Below are 25,018 nucleotides of genomic sequence, written 5' to 3' on the forward strand. Positions count from 1 at the left end.
AATTCATGGGCCCTACTCCTAGGAACTCTGGGGATAGGACTCTGTTTTAACAAGACTTCTAGCTAAGAGAAGTACTAACCTAAAGAAACATGTTTCTTTGAATTCCTGTTCAGATGATGACTATATGTTTGGTTTTACTAGATGCTGTAAAGATTTTTAAAAAAATGTTAGCAGTAACCATTTCATACAGATAGTGTGATTTTCTTTAGTTTTTATTGCCCCACAAAGGGTTTTGCTAATGTGGAATAGAAATAAGCTACCATTGTAAAATTCTCTTGATTTCTTTAAGTCATATTCTGTCCCTGTTGTTCAACTCCTGAGACAGATTTCCTAATCTCCATCTAAAATGACCCCGCAGAGGCTAGTGATGATACCTACAACTATGAATCACCTGAATTAAAAATTCCTGTGACCAGGCCACACCCTATACCATTCAGAATCTCAGGCACTTGGGTCAGAGTGGGATGGGAGAGGTGAAGGGGTGGTGATGTTGAAGCTCTCTAGGTAGTTTCAATACAAGACCAAGTTTAAAGACCAAAGAACTGGAGCAATGGTTCTCAAAGTGTGATATTCAGACCAGCAGCATCAATATCATGAAAGAGCATGCTACAAATGCAAATTATAGCATTCCACCAAATGTAAGTTTTCACACCCTAACGACTTACTAAATCAAAAACTCTGGGCATACCCCATCTCATTCCCTCCCCAGCAGTGTTTTAACAAGCCCTCCAAATATTTTGATGCACTCTCAATTTTGAGAATCACTGTATTACAGTATCTCACTCCTTATGCTCAATATGGAATAAACTATGAATTGGTGAAGGTATAATTAAAGGACTTGAACTTTGTAAGGTAAACTCCTAAATATTTTCAGGGTAAATAAAGGTCTTTAGATATGAAATCTTTACCATTGTCACCATCAGTAATGACAGTCATTAAATGCACTTACTTCTCATCAAATGTTTGTTGACTTGAAAGCCTCTTTAGTGGTGAACTCTTAGGGAAAGTTCCTTCACAGAGGATCTCCATTAGAAAGTAGTAATCTGAAGTCTCTTTGCTATAGCAAAACTGGTTGCTGAAGGAAAACATGCTGCTATTTATAGTCATGTGTGTAATTCATTAACCTTTGGAAACATCTCAATTGCAGCATCTGGTGTCAGTGAGCTCTTACAACAGGATTAGCCACCTTGCCGCTGAGCTTCTCAGGAGGAACCCAGGACATATATGAAAGTGTTCATGTAATGAATCTCTAGTGCCTTTCTACTTCTGCTCACTGGGAGTGCAGAGGACTTACACTGAGGGGTCTGTGAGGTTAAATAAGTTCCAGCCCTCTAGCAATTGGAAAGCTATTAGAATTCAGAGATAAAATTGTAATAATACCTACTTGTTGGAAAACTCAAATCTCATTACAATAAATCATTTTAAAACTAAAATTACTGTATAACAGATACTTTGCAGACTAAAAGTTCATAGTCTAGCTGGTATTTTATCTACTTTATTAACACATTAGCTTAAGAAACAAATATTTATCAAGCACATATATATACTTATATATATGTTTATATATTATATGCAGACATATACATATGCCAATATACGTGTGTATATATATAATCTCCTAAACTAAAAGACGTATATGCAATTAAAATGGAGTCTCTTAGGTTGAGAGATTAAGTCCTTCCTTTAAAGTTGCTTCTTTAAAGGAAACTGCTTGACTGAGGAGACATTTGCTTTGGATTTTGAATCATATGGTAATGTGGAGAGAGAGGAAAAAGATATGAAGTGAGACACAGGGAGAGAAAACAATATGGAGTACATTACAGAATACTTTAAAAAACAAACAAACAAAAAACACTTGGCAATGTATTTGGGGCCAATATCATTGAAGGACTTAATGGTGAGGTCAAAGACCATGTACTTCATTCTCTATGCAGAGAAGAGATTAAATTTTTTTCAACAGGGAATTAATACGATCAGAAGTACTCTTCAGGAATAGTGTTGTGAAGGAATCTTGTAATTAGAGTAGAGAAATGTTATCATAAGAATGAAGAGAAAAGTGGATTCATAGAGATCAGTTGAAGAAGTCAAAAGGTAAAAAGGGCTTGGACTTGAGTAATAGTTTTGAGTGGTGAAAATGAGTGAAGAGATTTTAACAAGATGGTATAGCTAGAAATGGGAAACCTGGGTGTTGTTATAGGGCAAGAGTGATGGGTATGTCTCAGAAATTCTGAAAGCTAAAAGGAACAGTAAAAGAAGCAGAGCAAGGTGAAGTCAGCTGGAGAGGGCAGGCTGTGAGCAACATTTGGGTAATGTATTTGAAGTGCTGATGGGACAACTTTGAGAGTGGAATGCTGAAATTCAGGGTGGATTAAATTCACGTTATCTGTTTAGATTTTGTTTGCATGATGGTAATTGTTGAGTCCATGGGGTTTGCCAAAGTGCCAAAGGCAGGTTTGAAATCTTCTATTTTAATATGAAGCAGCAAATGAGATGGATAAAAGCTGATCAAAAAGGTAGAGAAGAAAATAGGTGGGGAATCCAGGGTTAATGGGACAAAGTAAGAGACAGATTCTAATGTCAAGGTGATAGTAAATAGGAAAAAATGCTGAAGTTATGATTAGGAAGAGCTAGAGTACAAGAAGATCGCTGGATTTCTGAAGTCTTCGGCAGACTTGACAAATGTTTTACATGGAGTAGTGAAGCCAAAAGAGAAATGACGGAAAGTTGAACTATCTGTAGGTTAAAAAAAGGGAGTGTAGAACATAGTTTTAAGTTTGGTGGGGGAAAGATTTAAAAAAATGAAAAAGAATAAATGAAAGAGCTTTTAAAATCTGTTTGTTTTTTTTCATTTTATCAATAATGATTGTAACAATTATTCTAATGCTATGTCATTCAGGAGATATTTATATATTGAGGTAATAATATATAGTTCACAAGGATCAGAAACATTACATCTGAATGCAACAGCTGATATTAAACATATTGTAGGTTAAAAAAAAAGTCTATATAGGATGTTATTTGGGTCAATTGACAAAATTAGAATAAAATGGTAAATTAGGTACATGTCATGTCAATTTTAAATTTACTGAAGTTGATAAGTATACTGTGGTAATGTAAGAGTAATTCCCTATTCTTAAGAAATGCCCCAGAAATATTTAGGGGTAAAGGGCCATGATGTATGCAGTTTTACTCCAAAATGTATTTTATATTTTAAAATATAAAATATTTTATATTTTTATTTTTGTATTGTATATGGTTTACATAGTCCATATATTTATTTTATTTGAGAGAGAAAGAGAGCAAGACAGAGAGCAAATGATAGAGGAAATGGAGGAAAATGTTTATAATAGATCATAAGTAAAGGTGTTCTCTGTACTCTTCTTATTCTTGCAGTTTTTGCAAATTGAAATTATTTTCAAATGAAAATATAAAACATACAAAAGAACCCAAATTGTGTGGTTGAAATTCAAGACTGAAAGCCAAAGCGATTTAGAAGATACTCTGTGTCCTTAAAACACTTCCTTCAATCAGTGCTGTTAAACTATTCATTCTTCTCCCACCTCAGAAATTGTTTCTGAAAAATCTCTTGAATAACATATACTCTTAAGTAAAAAATATCATGATAGTTTTTTTCAATGAAGAGAGTTTTTAATGCGTTCTGGAACTCACAAGTTGACATCTGTTATAGTAAGCGACACATATGAGCAATTTGATAGTTAATAACAGTTATAGTATCTCAGTGAAGTCATTTTCCTTTCATTAATTTTGTTATGTCTGTTTATCAGCTCTCTCAAAATTCCTTATTGGTTATTTCACATAAATTTGATTGACAAGTTAGCATAACATAGGGTGTGATTACAGATATTACGTTGGTACTGCCACAAAATAGCAATTCATGGGTTCTCTAAGAGAATTGAATGCAGTATATGCAACTACTCAGCAGCAAGGCAACTGTATCGTGGCTCTAGACTCAAGGAGTTCAACCCCTCCATTAAGTGTGATGAAAGCCCCGGTAGGAAGTACTAGTGATATATGGAACTTCTTGTTAAGTCAGGTTCTTTTAACTCCGATAGATATACTGTGGTATCTGACTATATGCATTTATTTACATGTTTTTAAATAATTTACATTAATAGAGCCAATGTATTTTCCAAAAATAAAATAAAGATATCAATTTACAATGACTATATATAGACATATCCCATGTTAATGTTGAAAACAAGAAAAATAAGGTATGACATTAACAGTTAAAATATTTTTCTTTCTTATCTGTTCGTCTCGCTCTCTAATTAACGATGGTTAGTAGATATGTTTTCAGTGGTATCTCACAGTCTCTCCCTTCCACATTAGCTGTGAGCAGCCCAGTTTATTTAGAAATGGATGATGAGTGTGGTAGAGAGTGTAAGAACATTTAGCATTTAATCTTATAAAACAGATTAGCTGCAGTTTATGATAATAAAATCATAAACACTACATAATATAGCCATTTCTAGATAAATGAATATTATCATTGACTCATAGATTATTAGAATCCAATGTGCTTAGAATGTAAAGTGTACTCTTGCACATTTCTGACAGCTCACTACTTCATAAGGCAAAAATCTTATTATTGTATAACTGGAATGATCTTACAGCTTTACCTAAGAACCAAAATATTTCTGATTGTAACTTCCCAATTGGGATTAATTTTATACTTAAGATTTACTTAAAGTTATTCTATTCGCTCCTCCACATGTCAAAGCCTCACATATTTTGTGACAGCTTTTAGGGACATGATATGCCCCTAAAATTACATTTTCTCATCTAGGATATACATGCCTAGTTTCCTGAACATTTTTCATTATATTATATCATAATATAATATCAAAACTCCAATACAAGCCTGGAATATTACTCAGTATATCCCTTTGAAGATAGGTCACATATAGAAATAAATACACAATTTTAGGGCAAACCAATCATCAAAAGAAAAATGTTTTCATCTTAAAACTTTTCAACACCCTGTTTTTCCAGCTTTCCCATACAAAAGTTAAATATTGTCAAATCAATCAAGGAAATGAAATAAATTTAGAGCACTTCCCCAATCTAACAGTCTACCAGCATTTTATTTTTTCAACTTAGAGTAATTATTGTATAAACTATAATACACTTAACATTTGATATATATAATTATGAAATATTTCAAATCTACAGAAAACTTCAGAAAAAAAATTTAATGAATACTTGTATAGCTGCCATCAAGTTTTAACAAATGTTAAATGTTCTCACTGTTTTTCTGAAAATAAAACAACACAGATACAAGAGGAGCCCCCTATATAACCCTTTCTGATCCCATTGCCTTTCTTCTCTCCTTTGTTGCATGAGGTAACCACTATCTTTCTGAAACTTTTACTACACACACTTATGTCCATATATAGTAAACAGTACCTATATTGTCTTAGCTAACATTTTTAGCTCTCCTCATATCATTGTATCATTGGCACAGTTTTCTTTCTCATCTTTCCTTTTCAGATTCTTCTTTTAAAATGGAATTACTTCTCAACTCTGTCACCTGTAGTATAAACCTTAATAACAAAAAATGATGATTATTGGTGACTAGATTCTATCCACACCTATGTCCCCACATGTCTATCTCCATGGAGAACATTTTGTTGAGTATATTGAATGGCAAGGAGTGACTCATTTGTTTGTATATCTTTTATTTTACACAAGTTAGGTATTTTGAAATGTTGATTGGAAGTGCAGTTTATAGAACAGCCTTTGCTGTACTAAGAACTGATTTAAAGTAGGCAGTCCAGCATTACTTCTTCACAGTAAACTGCAAACATTATTTCTTTGTATTGTGGAGAAAAACTCTACAGTGGGAGCAGTTTCCATATTTAGCCATTAGATTATGTCTGAGCCCCTCTGACAGCAGTGGATTCTAAATACACATGTCCCAGATAGCCATCTCTCCTCCATTGGATTCGTTCAGTTTTCATAATATAATACCTCATGTTAAAGTTTATTTAAAATATTAATTATAGGTCTGGCAAGGGAAGTAGAGAAAAGAATCATGTGTGAAGAAGATGAGTCAGGATGAGAAAAAAAGGAAATGGATAAAGTAATGTGGACAAAATTTAATAAAAAAAAAAGAGGACATATTTCTTTGGAAAATTAGTCTGAGCCAGTTTCAAAAAAAATGTCTTGTGAAGTTTGCTGGGCTGCCTCTGTCCTTCTTTGGAGGGTAACTATCTTTCATTTTTTATTTAATTGTTCAGAACATAGCCGTGTGATAAAAGTTTTTTATGGAAATTTCTCACAGCAACACAATCAATCATATTTCCAACTCATGTGCTGTCTTGAGCCCCTGAGCCTCAAAGACTTTTTTTCTGGGGAGCTTACTTGTTAAATTAGCACTGATCAAAGGCTAAAACATTTATCATGCTTATTAGTGAATAAACCTAGCAGCAGGTATCCCAAGTGAGGAAGCAAATCCTCATTTCCTGCAAGAATGAATTGGAAATTATCCAAACTGCTTGCAAACATTTTTCAGGAGTGACGAATTGTCAAAAAGAAAGCAGCTGCTAGATGTGGCAGCAACCAGGGTTAGGGGGAAAAAAGAGCATCTTTCTGAGGTATCTTCAAACCAGCCCAGGGGGATGTTCTGCAGTTTGATTTACTCTAATTGCCTTTGAAATCCTGCATCAGCTGACCTTACCAATGAGCTCTAAAACAACACCCCGACTAAGACAATTTTGAAATCACAAAATTTTCACCTTTGCTCTTCGTACTCCTTGTTGTTGCTATCGTTGTTTATGGGAACACAAATTGACAAGTACCAAATTGATAGACTTTTGTTTCCATTTATTGCAAAATGATGCCCAGTGCTGGTTTTATAGGAGCTCTTGTCTTATTAGCATAATTTAATCAGTTGGCAGATGTAACAATGAAAAGAAATATGCACTACACATCATTTTCTCCGGTTTCAAACTTTAATAAAGATTAAAAACACTAAGAATCATTGGCACACTTAGCTGTTACATCACATTTTAACAAGTTAGAAGTACTTAAAGCTTTACTCAAGCAACTGTGAATTAACAAATGAAGTGTTTCAAGCTCAAATTAATTAATATATTGCAAGCATGTATGTTACAAAATGCATGGGGTTGAAATGCAGCATCATTTCTTTTATTTAAAAGTGATGACTTTGCAAGTGCATTCCCTTTGTCTCTGAGAATTGTGATAAATTGTATGGTACTTCTGAAGATTACTCAAGAACAAGATAGAATCCTTCCTTTGCAAATACAACCAGATTGCACTTAGGAAAGGAGGTAGTACCTTATAATATATTTTTAACAGACTTAACAAAATCAGATCCGGTGTGAATATTTGAGGCCAGATAAATGTGGTGATAACACGGGTTGGCTTCAAAACTGTAACTACATGATGGGGAACAATGTGTAATGTGAGAAGGAGGTACTTACAAAGAATTATAAATGATCAGGTACCATTTACACTTGCTTCATTTAAGTTAAAATGAAAAGGCAGTTTATTGCTTCCCACACTTTTTCTTCCAATGAAAGAGTCTAACCATCCTTTGAATAATTATAGGCAACCCAGTTTACAGAGGGCATGTACCTCAGTCTTTCATCTGCTTTGAAAAGCCAATTAGAACCTTCTGTTAATCCTAGAGCCTCTGATCCCTTTTCAATCTGGATTCAGGCACTCTGTGTGTCTCTCTTTCCCTGTTTGGTTATAATTGCACTCATACTATTAAAAGTAGTTGGAAGCAAAAAGGAGTCAGAAAATAAACAAGTCCTATTCCTGGACCAGAGAACTCACTTTCTCTCCCCCTCTAAGCAGGATTTCACTTTTCATGGCTTAGAAAAATATCCAGAACTACATCTCTAGCTTTCTTATAAATTCGTGCGTTATCTATTTTCCTCAGAGCTTTGGACTTGAGTCATAAAGAAGACTTTCTAGTTAAAGCTTATTCTACAAGCATAGGCTACTATACCCTTTGTAGAGTCTCTTGGTCCTATTAAGTGTCTCTCAAATTTACCCTTTTCTATCTATAATGCTGCCCTTTTAATCTAGGTCCTAATTATTTTATACCTACATTCCTGTTGTAGTCTTTCGGTTGTTTGTTCCATCTCTAGTTTCTCCCCTCTGGGATAATATTGCTAAATAATTTTTTACTGTGAGATCTTATTCGTAAGGGGCACAAAGATTTCTCTTTCTGCCACTTAGGAACCTGTAAGTTCATTTTCAACTCATCATGGGTTCACTGTTCCAGTCTTAAATTATTCCCTCCTCTGCAAGTGTCACTTGACTCATTTAGTAAGTACAGTGAGCACATACTATGTGGATATCTGTGCACTTGTTTACTTATTCGGTTAAGTGTTTTCTATTTCCCTCTCAGACCTCCTGTGGCCCTTAGATCAAAACTCTTATCCAATATGAGACTTCTCCATTTATTGCAGTCCATCACAATTTCTCTCTTCACTAATATTCTTTTGTCCCTTAAGTCAGTGCATTTGGTTGAAGCTAATATTTTTAATTACTTGTTTAATATCTTATTTTCTACAATTAAATGAAAACTACTTAATGGTAGGGATGTATTTTAATTGTCTGCTATTATGTTGGGATAATAGTCCTTAGGGTTTAGAAATCTGTAATATTCCTCTTCATCTGTGTCTGGCCCACCCCTTAGAAGCCATTCAATATATAATTATTCAGTTGGTTAATACCTATTTGAAAATCTATGATGGGCAAGAGTATCTTTCCTCAAACATATGCATTTCCTTTCCTGAGCTCTTCAGCACTCAAATTTTTCCTATTTCTGCTGCTCAACTTCTCAAGCCCTTGGCTTTAAAGCTGGAAGGTGAAAAAGTCCTTAGAATCTAGTTTAACTTTCATGTTTACAGATATGATAATATGGAACTGGAGCTGTTTAGTAATTGGATGAAAGCCAAACAAATTGAGTCGCAGTACAGAATAGCTAAGATGCCCTATAATATAGTGGATAAGAGCAAGGCTCCACATGAGACTAGCTGTATTCAAATCCCGGGGTTTCTACTTATTAACCATGTGCTTCCCAGCATCTCAGTTTCCCTGAATATAAAATAGATATGCTGTCAGCATCAAATAAGTTAACATATATACAAGGAACCTAGAATGGTGAATACCAGTAAGTGTTAACTCAGATTATACATCTTAAATAAAGAAGTTTATCCTTGGAGAACTGATTTTTCAGATAAGAAGTTGGATAGGATTTATGCATCTTTGATTTACTATTTCCTTTATTATTCAAAAGGGACCATAAAACACTTTTGAGACATCTCACGTCTTATGTATGTGTGTGTATGTAGATTTTTCAAAAGAAGCATTGGGAAGCATTTTGTCCTTGTAATAATCAAAATAATCAAAGTAATGTTTTCTACTAAAAATAGCAGTATGTGTCCAAACCATAATAAATATCAAAATTTTACCAATAAAAACAAATAATGGATGTGAAATACAGGATATGAAATACAGTAAAAATGAGGAAAACACAGATCTTAAACTCTTAAATTTAATTAAATCCTTTCACTGTGTGAATTAAATAAGATGTTTGGGGTTAGTGTGTGGATACAAGCTAAAAAGTAACATTGCTACAAGGAAGATGTGGTAGGATGGAGGAAAGTCAGAGTCTCCATGAAATAAAGGCCATTTTCTGGCTGCAAAATTGGTCCACTTGTGACCTCGTTAAAGAACCAGCTCTGGATAATTAGGTTCCCATTGAAGATGAACTATCTTTCCTCCAGTAAAGTCTCTCTTTCTCTCTCTCACTCTCTCTCACACACACACACAAAATAGCTGAGACTTTCTGTAATCTTGATGATTTTTAGCTATTCTAGCAATTATTTTATTTGCCATACCTTCTGATAGTAAAGTGTACCAACATTGGGGGACTCTAATATTTTTATTTACAGTATTCTTATTTAGAAATATTTCCAGCAAAATTAATTCTAATGCAAACTTTAAATTACTAATCACATAGGTTTGTGAGTGAAAAGACCAGGACAACAGTGGTATGCATGTTAAAACAGACTTACCAAGTGAGTTTTACATGTATTCATGTTATTTTCCTTTAAAATTTCATTCTAAATCCTTTATACCTGAAAGAAAGCGATTTCCTTTTTATTTAAAATAAGTGGCATGAATCATCCATTTAATACATCCCCAGCACAACACGAAGTGCTGTACCACATGCAGCATATGTTTAGGAGAAACACACCATGATTTCTATCCCAGTTATTCACTGCCAGTGAATTATCCCTGTGCTGAAAGACAAACAAACCAAGGCATTTAGAGGCTACAGAAAATAGATTTTTGTCAAGTGGTGGTCAGGAAATGAAAGTGGATTTGGATAAGTAAAGTGAATTTGATATGTGGATAGGTATTTTGATTTGAAATGCTAATAACTAAAATGCAAGTGTTCTGTTTCATGCTAGTGCCTAGTAAACTCTCCACTTTCCACTTTGGCATATTTATTCCTACCCTACAGCTTCAAATTTTGGTGGAAAAAAAAAAACAAAAAAACAACATGTTATCTCTGCAATCTCTTTTGTGTTGTAAAAACACATGAGCTATCCAGTTTTACTGATCATTTAGTTTAAATACAAGGAACTAGAATAAAGTAATTTAACAAAGTATAGTAACTTTAAATAAACTCAAGCTGTGAACTAAATCACTTAAATAGCAAAAGTGCCCAAATTTTAGATTTTGACTCATTGCCTGGTCCCATATTTGACTCTACAAAACTAAATCTAAAATACCACTAATTGGAAATCCCACCATTATTTCATATATCACTAACAAAGGAAAAATACCACTAATTATATTTCATATAGTGCTTTCTTATAATTAAGAATTTTTATTTATACTTATTGGAGGAACCATTTCACATTCAATTAGAAGTAAGTATTTATTTTGAGCATACATAAGAGGTGAGTAAAATAAATTGGTTAAAGGATTTAACTTATTCACATTTAGAATCTCTTTTCTGTTGAGTATACTGCTGTCCACTTTTTTCCATACAATGTAGTCTTCTGTACCATCAAGTACATTTTTTTAAATGTTTAAGAAAGAACTAAGTACCATCAAGTCAGGACTCTTAAACCAGCTATGTGGTTATCTAAAGCTGAGCAACTTTTGACTCCACCTTTGGCAATAATGACAGACACCTCTGATTCACCCAATCCCAACCCTTCCCTCCAACCATCTGGTTTCTAGGGAATAAAATAATGCTTCATAATTGTCTCTGAGATTTTCTTTTGAGCCACTGACACTTATTGTCAGTGGCTTGAAAAATCAGAAAGGGAAATTAAGGAAACAATCCCATTTACCACTGCAACAAAAAGAATAAAATACCTAGGCATAAACCTACCTAATGATACAAAAAAACTTGTATTCAGAAAATTATAAAAACATTGATGAAAGAAATCAAAGATGACATAAACAGATGGGAAAATATACCATGTTCTTGGATTGGAAGAATCAATATTGTGAAAATGACTATACTACCCAAAGTAGTCTACAGATTCAATGCAATCACTATCAAATTACCAATGGCATTCTTCACAGAATTAGAACAAAAAGTTTTACAATTTGCATGGAAACACAAAAGACTCCAAATAGCCAAAGCAATCTTGAGAATGAAAAATGGAGCCAGAAGAATCAGCCTCCCTGATTTCAGACTATACTACAAAGCTACAGTAATCAAGACAGTATGGTACTGGCACAAAAACAGAAAAATAGATCAATGGTACAAGATAGAAAGTCCAGAGATAAACCCACACACATATGGTCACCTAATTTATGACAAAGGAGGCAAGAACATACAATGGAAAAAAGACAGCCTCTTCAATAAGTGGTGCTGGGAAAATTGGACAGCTACATGTAAAAGAATGAAATTAGAACACTCCTTAACACCATACACAAAAATAAACTCAAAATGGATTAAAGACCTAAATGTAAAGCCAGACACTATAAAACATTTAGAGAAAAACATAGACAGAACACTCTACGACATAAACCATAGCAAGATCCTTTTGATCCACCTCCCAGAATAATGGAAATAAAAACAAAAATAAACAAATGGAACCTAATGAAACTTAAAAGCTTTTGAACAGTAAAGGAAACCACAAACAAGACAAAAATGACAACCCTCAAAATGGGAGAAAAATTTATAAATGAAGCAACTGACAAAGGATTAATCTCCAAAATACACAAGCAACTCATGCAGCGCAATATCAAAAAACAAACAACCCAATCCAAAAATGGACAGAAGACCTAAACAGATATTTCTCCAAGGAAGACATACAGATTGCCAACAAACACATGAAAATATGCTCAACATCACTAATCATTAGAGAAATGCAAATCAAAACCACAATGAGGTATCACCTCACACCAGTCAGAATGGCCATCAACAAAAAATCTAGAAACGATAAATGCTGGAGAGGGTGTGGAGAAAAGGGAACCCTCCTGCACTGTTGGTGGGAATGTAAATTGATTTAGCCACTATGGAAAACAGTATGGAGGTTCCTTAAAAAGCTAAAAATAGAACTACCATATGACCCAGCAATCTCACTACTGGGCATATACCTAGAGAAAACCATAATTCAAAAAGATACATGTACCACATGTTCATTGCAGCATTATTTACAGTAGCCAGGACATGGAAGCCACCTAAACGTCCGTTGACAGATGAATGGATAAAGAAGATGTGGCACAGATATACAATGGGATATTACTCAGCCATAAAAAGGAATGAAATTGATCTATTTGTAGTGAGGTAGATGGACCTAGGGTCTGTCATACAGAGTGAAATAAATCAGAAAGAGAAAAACAAATACCGTATGCTAATGCATATATATGGAATCTAGAAAAATGGTATTGATGAACCTAGTGGCAGGGCAGGAATAGAGATGCAGACATAGGGAATGAACTTGAGGACACAGGGCAGGGAGGGGAAGCTGAGACGTAGTGAGAAAGTAGCATTGACATATAAACACTACCAGATGTAAAATGGCCAGTGGGAAGCTGCTACAGAGCATAGGGAGATCAGTTTGATGCTTTTTGAAGACCTAAAGGGGTGGGATAGGGAGGGTGGCAGGGAGCCTCAAGAGAGAGGGGATATGGGGATATATGTATACATACAGCTGATTCACTTTGTTGTACAGCAGAAACTAGCACAATACTGTAAAGCAATTATACTCCAATAAAGATAAAAAGAAAAAAGATATATATCTTAGAATTGATGGGTGTATGATTATGTTCCAGTTGAAAACTACTGCAGTTAGTGGGGTATGAATGTAAAAGCCTCACAAAGCATTTATTCTTTAGTCAACTAATTATAATATATTCAAAATATGTAATCCTTAGCTAATTCTTCATTTGAACTGGAAACATTTAATGATCACCTACTATATTTCTATGTTAGGAAAGAGATAAAAGTCATAGCCTCTCTTCTTGAAGAGTTCCAGCATAGTGGTGGAGAAAGACAGTTTTAACAAAATCACAACTTGGAAGGATATGCACTTTGCCAGATAAATTCAGGTCTTATGATCACCACTTTGAGAGGCATCAAATCCATCCCGTGGTCAGAGAGTGTTTTCTGAAAGCAACAAAACCTTAACTGAGTCAGAATAAAACTTTTGCGATTAATCAAAGGTGAAAGAATCAGTGAAGTGAACTGTTTAGGAGGCAGCATGAGCCTGTATGAGCATATGTGAGGGTATGAAGGTGAATAAAAAACATGGTAAGTTCCCAGAACTGTAAATACAACAGTTTGAGCAGTGTGAGGTTTGATGGACATTAAGGATAGAGGGGCAAGCCTCAGGACCCAGGTCACAAAATATCTTTATGCTAGGCCATGGAGTATAAATTTTACCAAAGAGTAACCAGTTGTTTCTGAAGAATTTTAAAGAGGAATTTGATCTACATTTTATAAAAATTCACACTTTATAAACCCATTAGGTTAACAAAGTGAGGGAGAGAACAAATGATGTCAAGAATTTGGCTAATGTTCCCAAGTTCCTTGGCCTCAGCTTTACTCAGTTAGTTCACTCTTTTCCAACTCATAGATCAAAATGTTGCTTTGTACATAACTATAAGTTTGCCTGATTATAGAGAACTAGAGAACATTTAGATCCACGAGTGAAGGAGGCTCTATCTAGCCTGGTGATTTTCAAACTCACTAGACTTTATTCAAGTGAAATATTACTTAAAGGCAAATATGTTAATGGGATTTTTTTTTTTTTAAGAGCTTGATATATTAGTTGTTATGGAGGTGGGAAATCTCAAACCTAGCTGCTCAGGAGAGCTTTTGCACCAGTTTGAAAAACATTGCCTTGTTTGAAATCTTACTGGTAAGAAAATCAAAGATCAAAATGGTTAATAGATTCAGATGACATTTGAGTGCTAACACCAATGTTTAAATCCCATCTTCAGACCCTGGGTTTAGTCAGTGCCACCAAAGCTACCTGCTCAAACTTGCTGGAGTTAATGTCTATATTTGGAAAGCTAAGTGAAAGAATCTCACAACCTGTTTCTCCTGAAAAATGAAATCCTTGAGATTCTTCCTATGTAAATGCAGAATACATGAACCTTGTAACTGTTTCTGTTTTGTTTTTATTTCTGGTGAATCTCCATGGGTTTTAGTCTACTACTCAAATAATCTGAATTTGCTTTTCCATATCACATCTTTCTATGGGTGTACTGAAACATAAAGTTTACAAGACAGAAAAAAGTGCTATTAAATTTACCGTTTTCTGTGTATGTGTGTGTGCATATGTGTTTGTTCATGTACACATATGTTTGGTGGTAAGGGGTATTGATGGGGAGGAAATTAAGGAAAATTAATCTATTTTTTCCCAAATCACCTAGGAAATTGCACTTATATGGCTGTATCCATGATCCCCAGTGTCATGGCTCAACCAAATGAAATAACCCAACCCCACCCACACTTAATCAATTTGGTATAGATACAATAAGCATCTACTTGTTTGAATATTGGCAGAAAAGAAATGAATTTTATTTATTCAAATAACTTCTAATTTAAAGTAGTTAAATATTAACATTACAAGCCATTTGAACCTTTTCCCCCCTTTTTAAAAAGTAAGCCCCACTGAAAATTACTTGGTTTATACGAAGTTTACCCTAGTGCTAAAGGATTCTTTTAAATATAGTTAAGTAAAACAGAATTATGGTTGAAGATAAGCCGGAGGCAAAGAATTAATGAAAAAACTATCCTGTTCTGAGACCTAGAAAATTAGGAACTATAACATGGGTATTATATTTAGCAGTGTTAAAATTACTGAGAGTTTGTGGGCTTGGGGTTTTCCATAGGACTTAATATATCTAGCTTAATATTAACTTTGAAAAACAATGCACAAGAGTAGAAAAAAGAAAATGTGTGTATTTTAAAACTAAACAGTGCATGTGAAAATATCTAGTTAAGTTTTATTGTGTGTGTAATAGGGAGTAATTTTAGTAATAATTGTAGCTTACATTGTGGCCTTTTAAGCAGAAACACAGGAGAACACAAAACTTAAGAACATACATGGAAACAACCAAAATGCCCATCAACAAATGAATGGATAAAGAAGATGTGGCATATATACACAATGGAATATTACTCAGCTATAAAAAGGGATGAGATGGAGCTATATGTAATGAGGTGGATAGATCTACAATCTGTCATATAGAGTGAAGTAAGTCAGAAAGAGAAGGACAAATATTGTATGCTAACTCACATATACGGAATCTAAAAATGGTACTGATGAACTCAGTGACAAGAACAAGGACACAGATACAGAGAATGGACTGGAGAACTCGAGGTATGGGAGGGGGTGGGGGGTGAAGGGGAAGCTGAGATGAAGCGAGAGAGTAGCACAGACATATATATACTACCAACTGTAAAAGAGTCAGTGGGGAGTTGTTGTATAACAAAGGGAGTCCAACTCGAGGACGGAAGATGCCTTAGAGGACTGGGGCGGGGAGGGTGGGGGGGACTCGAGGGGGGGGAGTCAAGGAAGAGAGGGAATACGGGGATATGTGTATAAGAACAGATGATTGAACTTGGTGTACCCCCCAAAAAAAATTTAAAAAAATTAAAAAACAAACAAAAAAATTGTATTATCTACAAATGAATCCATTTTTTATAGGCCCATATTGTAATTATCACCAGGAAACTGTGGTTTGCACAAATGGCCAAAGAACGTAAAAGTGGAATAACCAAAGTTTGGTTTGACAGCAATATTGTAACATTTCTGACATAGGTTGCTACAAAGAGATAGTTTCCTCTTTTCCTCTTGGGAAGCTATCTAAAACTCACATAAATTAGAGCCAGCAATTAGGTGCAACTATACATGCTTCTTTTATAAGTAAAAAAAATGAAAATAACTTAAAAAAGATATTTAAAATAAAAAGAAGTCCTCAGATGTCTTGAAAAAAAAAAACAAAAACTTAAGAACATACACAGGAAGGGAGGGAATACGGGGATATGTGTATAAAAACAGTTGATTGAACTTGGTGCACCCCCAAAAAATAATAAATAAATAAATTAAATTAAAAAAAAAAACACACACTAGTGAAAACACATGTATTGAGAAGATATACCTGAAGAAATTGACTTTAGAAAAATATCAGATACATGCTAAATTCAGTAGCTTTCTATTTTCACTCATTTGTGCTTAGTGTTTTCTGGGTAAAAATGTACCTTTTCATAAAGGCATTGACAATTCCTTTGGTATTTTAACATATTCAGTCTTTAAGTATGTTGGAGGTGACATTAGCCTGATTTTCTCCACTGCTGCTACACAAAACTGGCAGAACTGATTGTCCAGTTGGAAGTGCTCAGGAGAAGATAAAAGTTTTTTCCTGCTAGAGCTATCAGCTCTAACACCTGTCAGCTTAGGACCCCAAAACAACCATTGATAAAACTTTCAAGTATTTTTTCCAACTGCAGTAGTTAAATATAACTTAACTGTTATATTTATGATTCACGCATAAAATAGAACATTATGCAGCTGTTAAAAAAAAGTGTTTGAAGACACTTCATGATGCATTATTATGTGAAAAAAGCAAGGTGATGAACAAAGTTGAAACAATCCTATATGTAGCATATGAAAGTCAAATAGTTGATATTGTGCTTACTCCTACATGCATAAAATATTCTGAAAAAACCTTGGAGGAATTGAGAACACTCCCCTCCCCCATCTCAGCCCTTGAAGGGGGATGGTCACTGGGTGACAGGAGCGGGGGGGGGGGGAACTTTTTACTATATACTCTTTTGCACCTTAAAAAAATCTAAACAATACCAATGCATTATCAATGATCCATAATTAGTGAAGAATTGACTTTAAGCTTAATTATGATTGTTTTGCATGGATCCCTTGCTTTCGCTGAGCATAAATGTCATAACTTACTTAAGGAACTCTGACTGCTAAGACATCAGGCGATTCATTGTGTATTTGAAATGGAAGGTCTTAGTTATGTTAGGTATGGTCATATCTTACCAGCAGCTAAAAATGACCATGACAATGATATTGATTAAAGGTGTTGATCTGAGAATGAAATGAGGAGGTCTCAAAGTCACACAGGAAAAAGTCAACCTGATAACCAAACAGGGAAAAGCCAGGGGCGGAAATTAAGAGCATGAGTGTAGTGTTAAAGAATTGGAGAGCCAGAGATAGATTTGCAAGGGATGGAAAATAAGACTATTAAGAGAAAACGTGATTCAGCGTTCCTTGTATTTATACTTTATGACTCTAAATAACAGGGACATTAAAAGTAATGACAGAACAAAATGCACTATGGGCCTGACATTTTATGTATTATTAGATTTATCCCTCACAGCAATTCATTTGAGGTTAAGCATTGTTTCCTTTGCAAGTAGTTCAGTAGAAGAGCTTGATAAGCACTTATCTACATCATCATGCCAGGTTAAAACAAACAGTTCACCCTTATTCTTAACCCTTCTATTCCTATGAGCAACAGGAGATACTGGCTTTGCTCCTACTACTTATTATTGAAACTGGCATATTTAGCAAATGGTTAATAAGCATTTATTTAGGAAACAAATGGCATCTTATCTAGGTCCACCTTCTCCTAAACCTTCTTTTCTGATTTACTACCCTCAGAATCACCTTTGAAAATACAGTTCTAATCAGGGCATTTCTATGCATTAAGACCCTGTTACATGTACTTACTATATGATGGGAACTGTGTTAGATGATCTAGCTGTCTTTATCTCACTGAAATATCACAGTAATTTTTGGAGATAGGTATCATGGTGAGGGTCATTTATTAGCTAAACCTGTGAGAGATTATTTTACCAAATTTACATGCCTAATGGCAAAGACAGACTAAAGTTTATTAATTTCTCTCTGTTTTGCAAGTCTTCCTCTTATTTTTTAAGGTTAGTATTTGAAGAGCACATATTGTGATAAAGACTCTCACTTTACTAGGTGCTTTCCATATGCACTATCCTTAATCCTTGTAACATGCTTTTATTCTATATAGCTGAAGATGCTGGCATTCACCTGGTTAGGTAATTTGCCTATGTTTACATAGTTAATAAGTGATTACAGTCACATAGGTCTGACCCTGATATTTATCGTTTTATCACTTTATCCCCACAGTCATAGATTGTTGAAAGAATAAATGGATGGATACATGCCTGATTGTCAAATTGTCTATTTGTTCAAAAACCTACTGGCCCAAAGCACTGTAATCTCCTTAGTGGAGAAGTCAGAGGGAGGAAAACAGAGAGAGTGTGAATAAATCCTGTAGCTGTGCCAGGCAGAAAGGAAAGAAAGAAATGCAGAGGCAGACATACCCTTCAAGTGCTTTAGACACACAAATGTGGATTTGTCAAGAGGGTCCCTCAGTAAAAGGAGGCCATTATAAGCAGAGAGAAATTGGTTTTCTTGCATTTAGTCCCTTGAATAAACTTTAGAAACTTTGAATCAAGCCTCTTAAATTTTAGGCTACTATGATTTTTCTCTGTAACTCTTTAACTTCAAGAATTCAGAGATGGCACAGAAAGATAGATTTTAATGGAACTTCAGATACATTTTAATTTTGTTCAGTCCAGTATACCTGATGCAATCTCTATTAGGGCACAGAATCTGCTTTTAGCTGGAGATTCCTTTTTCTTGAAATAAAAAGAAGAAAATAAAACAGGCTCAGAAAACAACAACAACAACAAACCGGCTCAGCAATTATTTAAATATATCCCACATGGGAAGGTCCAGCGGCTATCTACACATTTTGGCCTGACAAAGTTGAATGCTTTCTTTAGTCATTCCAGAAAGTAAAAATATTCTTTTCTTTCTTTTTATAATCAGAAAATCAGAAAATCTAGAAAATCTTTAAACAAGCATTAGGCATATTATTTATATATTGTATATTTCCTTAATTCTTCAGTTAGATCCCAACATTAAAGAACTTTACGCAGGTGAATACCTTCAAGAGGGTAAAGTACCTGCTGACAGGTAGGTGTCACAATATTGTGGCTTTCATATGCAAATTGGAACTATTGAGCTGGGTTCTCATCAACGACTCACAACCTGAAATGCACACTTAAAAGAAATTAAAATGTTTTAACAATAAAACATGAGAATATTAATATCCAGTTCACTTTGATGTGACAGAATATAAAATCAGCAGCAATTTCTCTAATGGGGCTGTTGCTCCTCCTTTTCCCAATAATTGATTTTAATGCCAAATAAAAGATCAACATTTTGTCAGCCAGGATTTGAGGCTGTATATTGCACTTGAGCATGTTTTGAGCTAAGGTGTAAATCTTAGATTGGGTTGAATGGTCATGTTTTCCAGATAGGCATGGACTGCAAGTCAGATGTTTCACTTAGAAAAAGATTTATTTGAATCGTGTAGCAAGTAGACATTGATAAATAAACTTATCTTCCTAAGGGAGAATAATTGCTAGGAACATGAGTTTTCACATGAGGCATGGGCTCAATTACTACATTTATTTATGTAATCAGGAAAAGTTCTTGATGTATTCCAGCTAGAGACAGCATATATACACTAACCTGTGCTTTACCATCTCTCAATGGCAACAGTGGGATTTTAAATAAGTGCTGGTGAACAAAGTTGATTATTTTTTTTTTGCATCAAGCTTTCATCTAAGATTGTGTATTAGCCTCTAGTTCTTTACCTAATTCAGGAATTAGAATTAGTTAAAGCCTTCATGTCCTAAACAGCAAATTCTTATAAAATTATTCAAAAGCAAACTTACTCTTCAGAAATTCAGATGTATATTTAGATTGGAGAGGGGTGCTATTCTAACTCTGTCACATACTAACTATGTGAAGCTGGGCAAATTACTTGTGATTTCTCAGTATCTCATTGATATCACTTAAAAATTTAAGATAATAATAGGACTTACCTCATAAATTCATTGTGATCATTAAATGTATTCATCTTAGAATTGTTTCTGGTACATGGTAGGTGCTACTAGTGTATATTGTTGTCTTTTATTTACGAAATTGCATAATTTAGAAGAAAGTAGATTTGTGAGTTCTAAGTTCTCTCTGAAAAGTCAAGATTTTAAAATTAAGATTAAAAGTTCACAAATTAACTTTTGAAAATAAAATCCACTATATATGGGATTGGTATTCATTCACTCATCAATTATTGATATGTACTGAACTATCAGTGAATAAACATATATATCCAATTTATGAATAAACCAAAAATTGAAAAAGCTAAAATACTTGGATACTAACACACATTCTATCATCAAATGATAATTTTTAATATAAAATTAGTTTAGATATAATTCAAACCAAACTTAATAATTAACAAAATAGTAGAAGCTTCAGATATGCAAAATAAATCTTCAGGATTTGAAATTCAGGAAATATTATTTCATTATTGCCCATGTACATTTTTTTTTAATTAACTGTTATTGAAATATAATTGCTTTAAGAATGTTGTGTTAATTTCATGTGTACAGCAAAGTGATTCAGTTATTTATATATATATATTTTAGAGGTGGGAGAGTGATAAATTAGGAGTTTGGGACTAAAATATACACACTACTATGTATAAAATAGATAACCAATAAGGACCTACTGTATAGGTAATAATAATATAATCTATAATGGAAGAGAATGCAAGTGTGCATAGTTTTAATTCAAGCCCCACTTTGTCTTGTTTATGTCTTGTTCTTCAGGAAACTAACTTTATTGAACACATTAGAATAAGTTTCAGAAGTTATTCTAAACTTTTTTTACATAGGTTATCGCAACTAATTATTACAAAACCCTATAAAGTAGATATTATCTTTTTGTTGTCGTATAGGTAAGGACATTGAGACTTGACAAGATTAAGTACTTTCCAAAATTTATAGAGTTTAGTAAATGGTAGCTTTGAACTATGCTTCAAACACATTATCTTTCCAGACACCACTTTGCATATTAAGGGAAGCATAGGGGTAGAAAGAAGAGGTTATTTTTCCAGCCCAGTCAGATCCAGGCAAGTTCTAGGAAGAGCTGGGGTAATTCTTAGAAAAGTAGGATGTGTGAAACATCATAATTTAAAAGTCTGCTCTTTACTAGATAGGATTACTTATCACAGTTCAGCCAGTATATAGGCTTACAGTCATCCGTGTATATGCTTAGTTATCTTTGTGTGTGCAGGTAGGAGAAATTGATGTAAAAGTAAAACGAAGGGAAGATCTGCTTTGCTGTAGAAAACAACAAATTAATCCTATTACCAAATGCAGCCCTCAGTTCTCATGCAGAACACAATTGGGAAAATCAATTGCCTAGAACACAGAAAGGATTCAGAGTGGGGCTAAGGAAGAGACTCTTTACTGACATGGTCATTCCCATAACCTAGAACAAAATAGTAGGCCAACATTTTCCTTATTGCTTTGAAAGGACAATATACTTGTTAAGAGAAATAAAGTGTCACAGGCTTGTAAATGAAATGGAGGTAAGTCCTCCATTACTGCAATCAAATACATTGGAATTACTGCAAATGAATACTATACAAGGTGTGTATGGTATGTGGGTTTGTTTGATTTAGGCTTAATCAAACAAGGTTGATTCAGATACCAATAAGAATTGAAAATATACATGAGAAACTGTCTATCATTATAATTTTATAAATTTTGGCTCAGAGATTGTCAAAAGGTTTGTTAGTTTTTCTTTCTAAAGAAGTTTACCTAGTAATTTTTATAGAGAGATGCAATGAAGCTTATCTGTTTAGTGCTGTGAGATTCTGTTGCTCAGAGTGGGCAAACAACCTTATAAAATGCTGGGGGTTTTCCCTTCAGTTGTTTGTTTGTTTTGTTTTTTCCTCCTTTAGGTATAGTGTTGCCTGGATGTTCTATGTCTTAAAGTTAAGTCTGCTTAATTTGGGTCATCATTAATAGATAAAATTTCTTTTATGTTATGCTCACGTAATCGACACAATTCTCATTATGGAAAGGCGGCAAAGTAAATGAAGGAACTCCATGTTTATTTTCCTCAGAAATAGTTGAAATGAAAAATAATAGAAAAATTGAGGACATTTGTATAAATATTGACCTCTCTAGTGTGACATCATTTGCTACACTCTTAAAGATAGTTGCAAGTGTAATTCCAAGTGCAAACATAACCAGAATGAGCACATAGTCAATGATTGCTTTGTCTTGACTGTGGTACATATTTCCAAGAATTTTATGAAGCCAATTCTTGACTTGAGATAAGCTTTTCTAATTCATCACTAAAATAATAAATAAGGAATCTGGATGTATCCAGTTGAGTGGAGGTCAGGACAGAAAATTGGTTGCAGAAATTGGCCCTGGCGTAGAATTTGGATAGTATTCAAAAGAATATCTGCAATTTATATGTTTCCTTTCTCTTTTGTGCTGCTGGGTCATTTGAAAGTAACATGAAAGCTTTTCATCTGGCCATAGAACTTTAGATTTGAGATGAGAATTCTAGTATCACAGAGTTGATCAGAGTGTCAGGATCCACAAAAGTACTTACTCCTTATTTTGTGCAAGTTAAATACCAAGAGACAGTCATCTCATTTTAGAATGATTAGAATATAAAATAATGGAATCTATGAAGAAAGTACAGTATAAAAAGATGTAAGTAAATGTAGCACTCAAACTATAAACAATCTTTTAAATAGGAATTGTTATATATAAATCATGTTTTTCAGATGGTGTTATCTCCTTTGTTTACTTAATTAAATCAAAGAAAACCTTGAGAGAGAAAAGATGAAACAAGATTATAGAATGAAACTAAAAGGGATCATCAGAGTTTAAGAAAGAACCTAGAGAAATAGATGTAGCCATAGTAGAATTAGGTTTACATTACTCAAAATCAAGAATGTGCATTGAAGAAAACTGAATCAGAGAGTAGAAACCAAGCAAGAAGTTATTCCAAAACATAAAGGAGAAAGGTAAACAAAAGCTAACTGTCAGAGAGAATAAAACCTGACAGTAGCCATCAAAGAACCAAATACATCTAATGTTATTCCTAACAAAGTCACTAGAACAAATGGACATGAATCCGTGGTTAGTTATAATGGAAGAAAACTTTTCTGACATATGGAATGATGGAACTGCATGTAAAAATAGGTTCCTGGTGAGCAGAGAATAGATAAACAAGTGATAAATACTATGGCACAACCTAGTGATATATTTGAATTTAAAGGATGAATTAAACATTCCTTAACCATGCAGAGGAAAATGGAATAACAAATTTTAAAAAAGAAGACAGTTTTGTGCCTAGCAAAAAATAATGGAGCAAACTTTACAGAATTTGAACAAAACAAATATGGTAATTTTTAGATATTTTACTTATGAAAGTCAGTTATTCACATTTGACCCCTAGATATGCAAAGAACATAGCCTAAGTAATTAAAAATGTACTCCAAGTGAAAAGTGAGTACAGATAAAATAATAAATGAAGAATTGTATGAAAGATGGAAAAAATTATGAAAGGAATAGAAGTAACCATCTAAATATGGAATAAAATCCAAATAACTTATACATGTGTATCAAAACAATGAAAACGTCAACAATTTCTAGAAATTAATATATATAATAAAATAATAATTTAACAATAAAACCAAAGATAAAACTATGAGATATATCAATAAGAACTGCAAGGTCAGGGTTAAATAGTAAGTAAAAGTGGTTTGATTGCCTAACTTTACATAGACAAGAGTTGAAAGGAAGCTTACTTAGCATTTGTGTTGATTAAAATAGAATAATTTTGGTCCAATGGTTTTCTTTAAATCTACAGGCCTTTATTACTAGAATGTAAAGCAGATCGCATGCCTTCCAAATGACTTGCTTAAGAACAGGAAACCAGAGTTTTTGTTGCACAACGCAGAAAGCATGAGGAAACTGTGAAGCAAAAAAAGTGTAGAAAATATGAAATAGGATAACCAGCAAAATAGGATGATAAAAAATAAAACTAGTGTATTCAGTGTAACAATACAAAAATGAATTTGTTGTTCTAAAAGACTCAGAATATCAAATTGGGTCAGAAATAAAATCCAACTGTACTAACTATAGGAATGTTACTTAAAATTATGGTTAAGAATTTTTTTAAAAAATGTGGGCAAAATTATTGGATAAAGGAAAATGATTGGTAATTTTAATATCAGAGAAAGATTATAAACAAAACCCTTACATCAAGAGTAAATAACATGAGTCATCAAAGATGCAGACTTTTATATATCTTAAAAATATACATACATTTTAATGAAACAATTTTATTTCTAAGAATTTGCCCCTTTTTAGTTCTATATACTTTTAGAATTATAAGTGGTGAACATGTGTCTATATCTTCATCATACATTTATGATTTTCAAAAAGTGTCAGTGTCATAAATATCCAACAGTAGAGAATTGATTATACATCCGTATCTTAGAATACTCTGTTGTTAATTAAAATGTGAGAAAGGTTAATATTTAATGTTACTTCAAAATGTTTATTATTTATTTCTAA

Source organism: Hippopotamus amphibius, chromosome 2 (assembly GCF_030028045.1).
Source record: "Hippopotamus amphibius kiboko isolate mHipAmp2 chromosome 2, mHipAmp2.hap2, whole genome shotgun sequence".
Lineage (NCBI taxonomy): Eukaryota > Metazoa > Chordata > Mammalia > Artiodactyla > Hippopotamidae > Hippopotamus > Hippopotamus amphibius.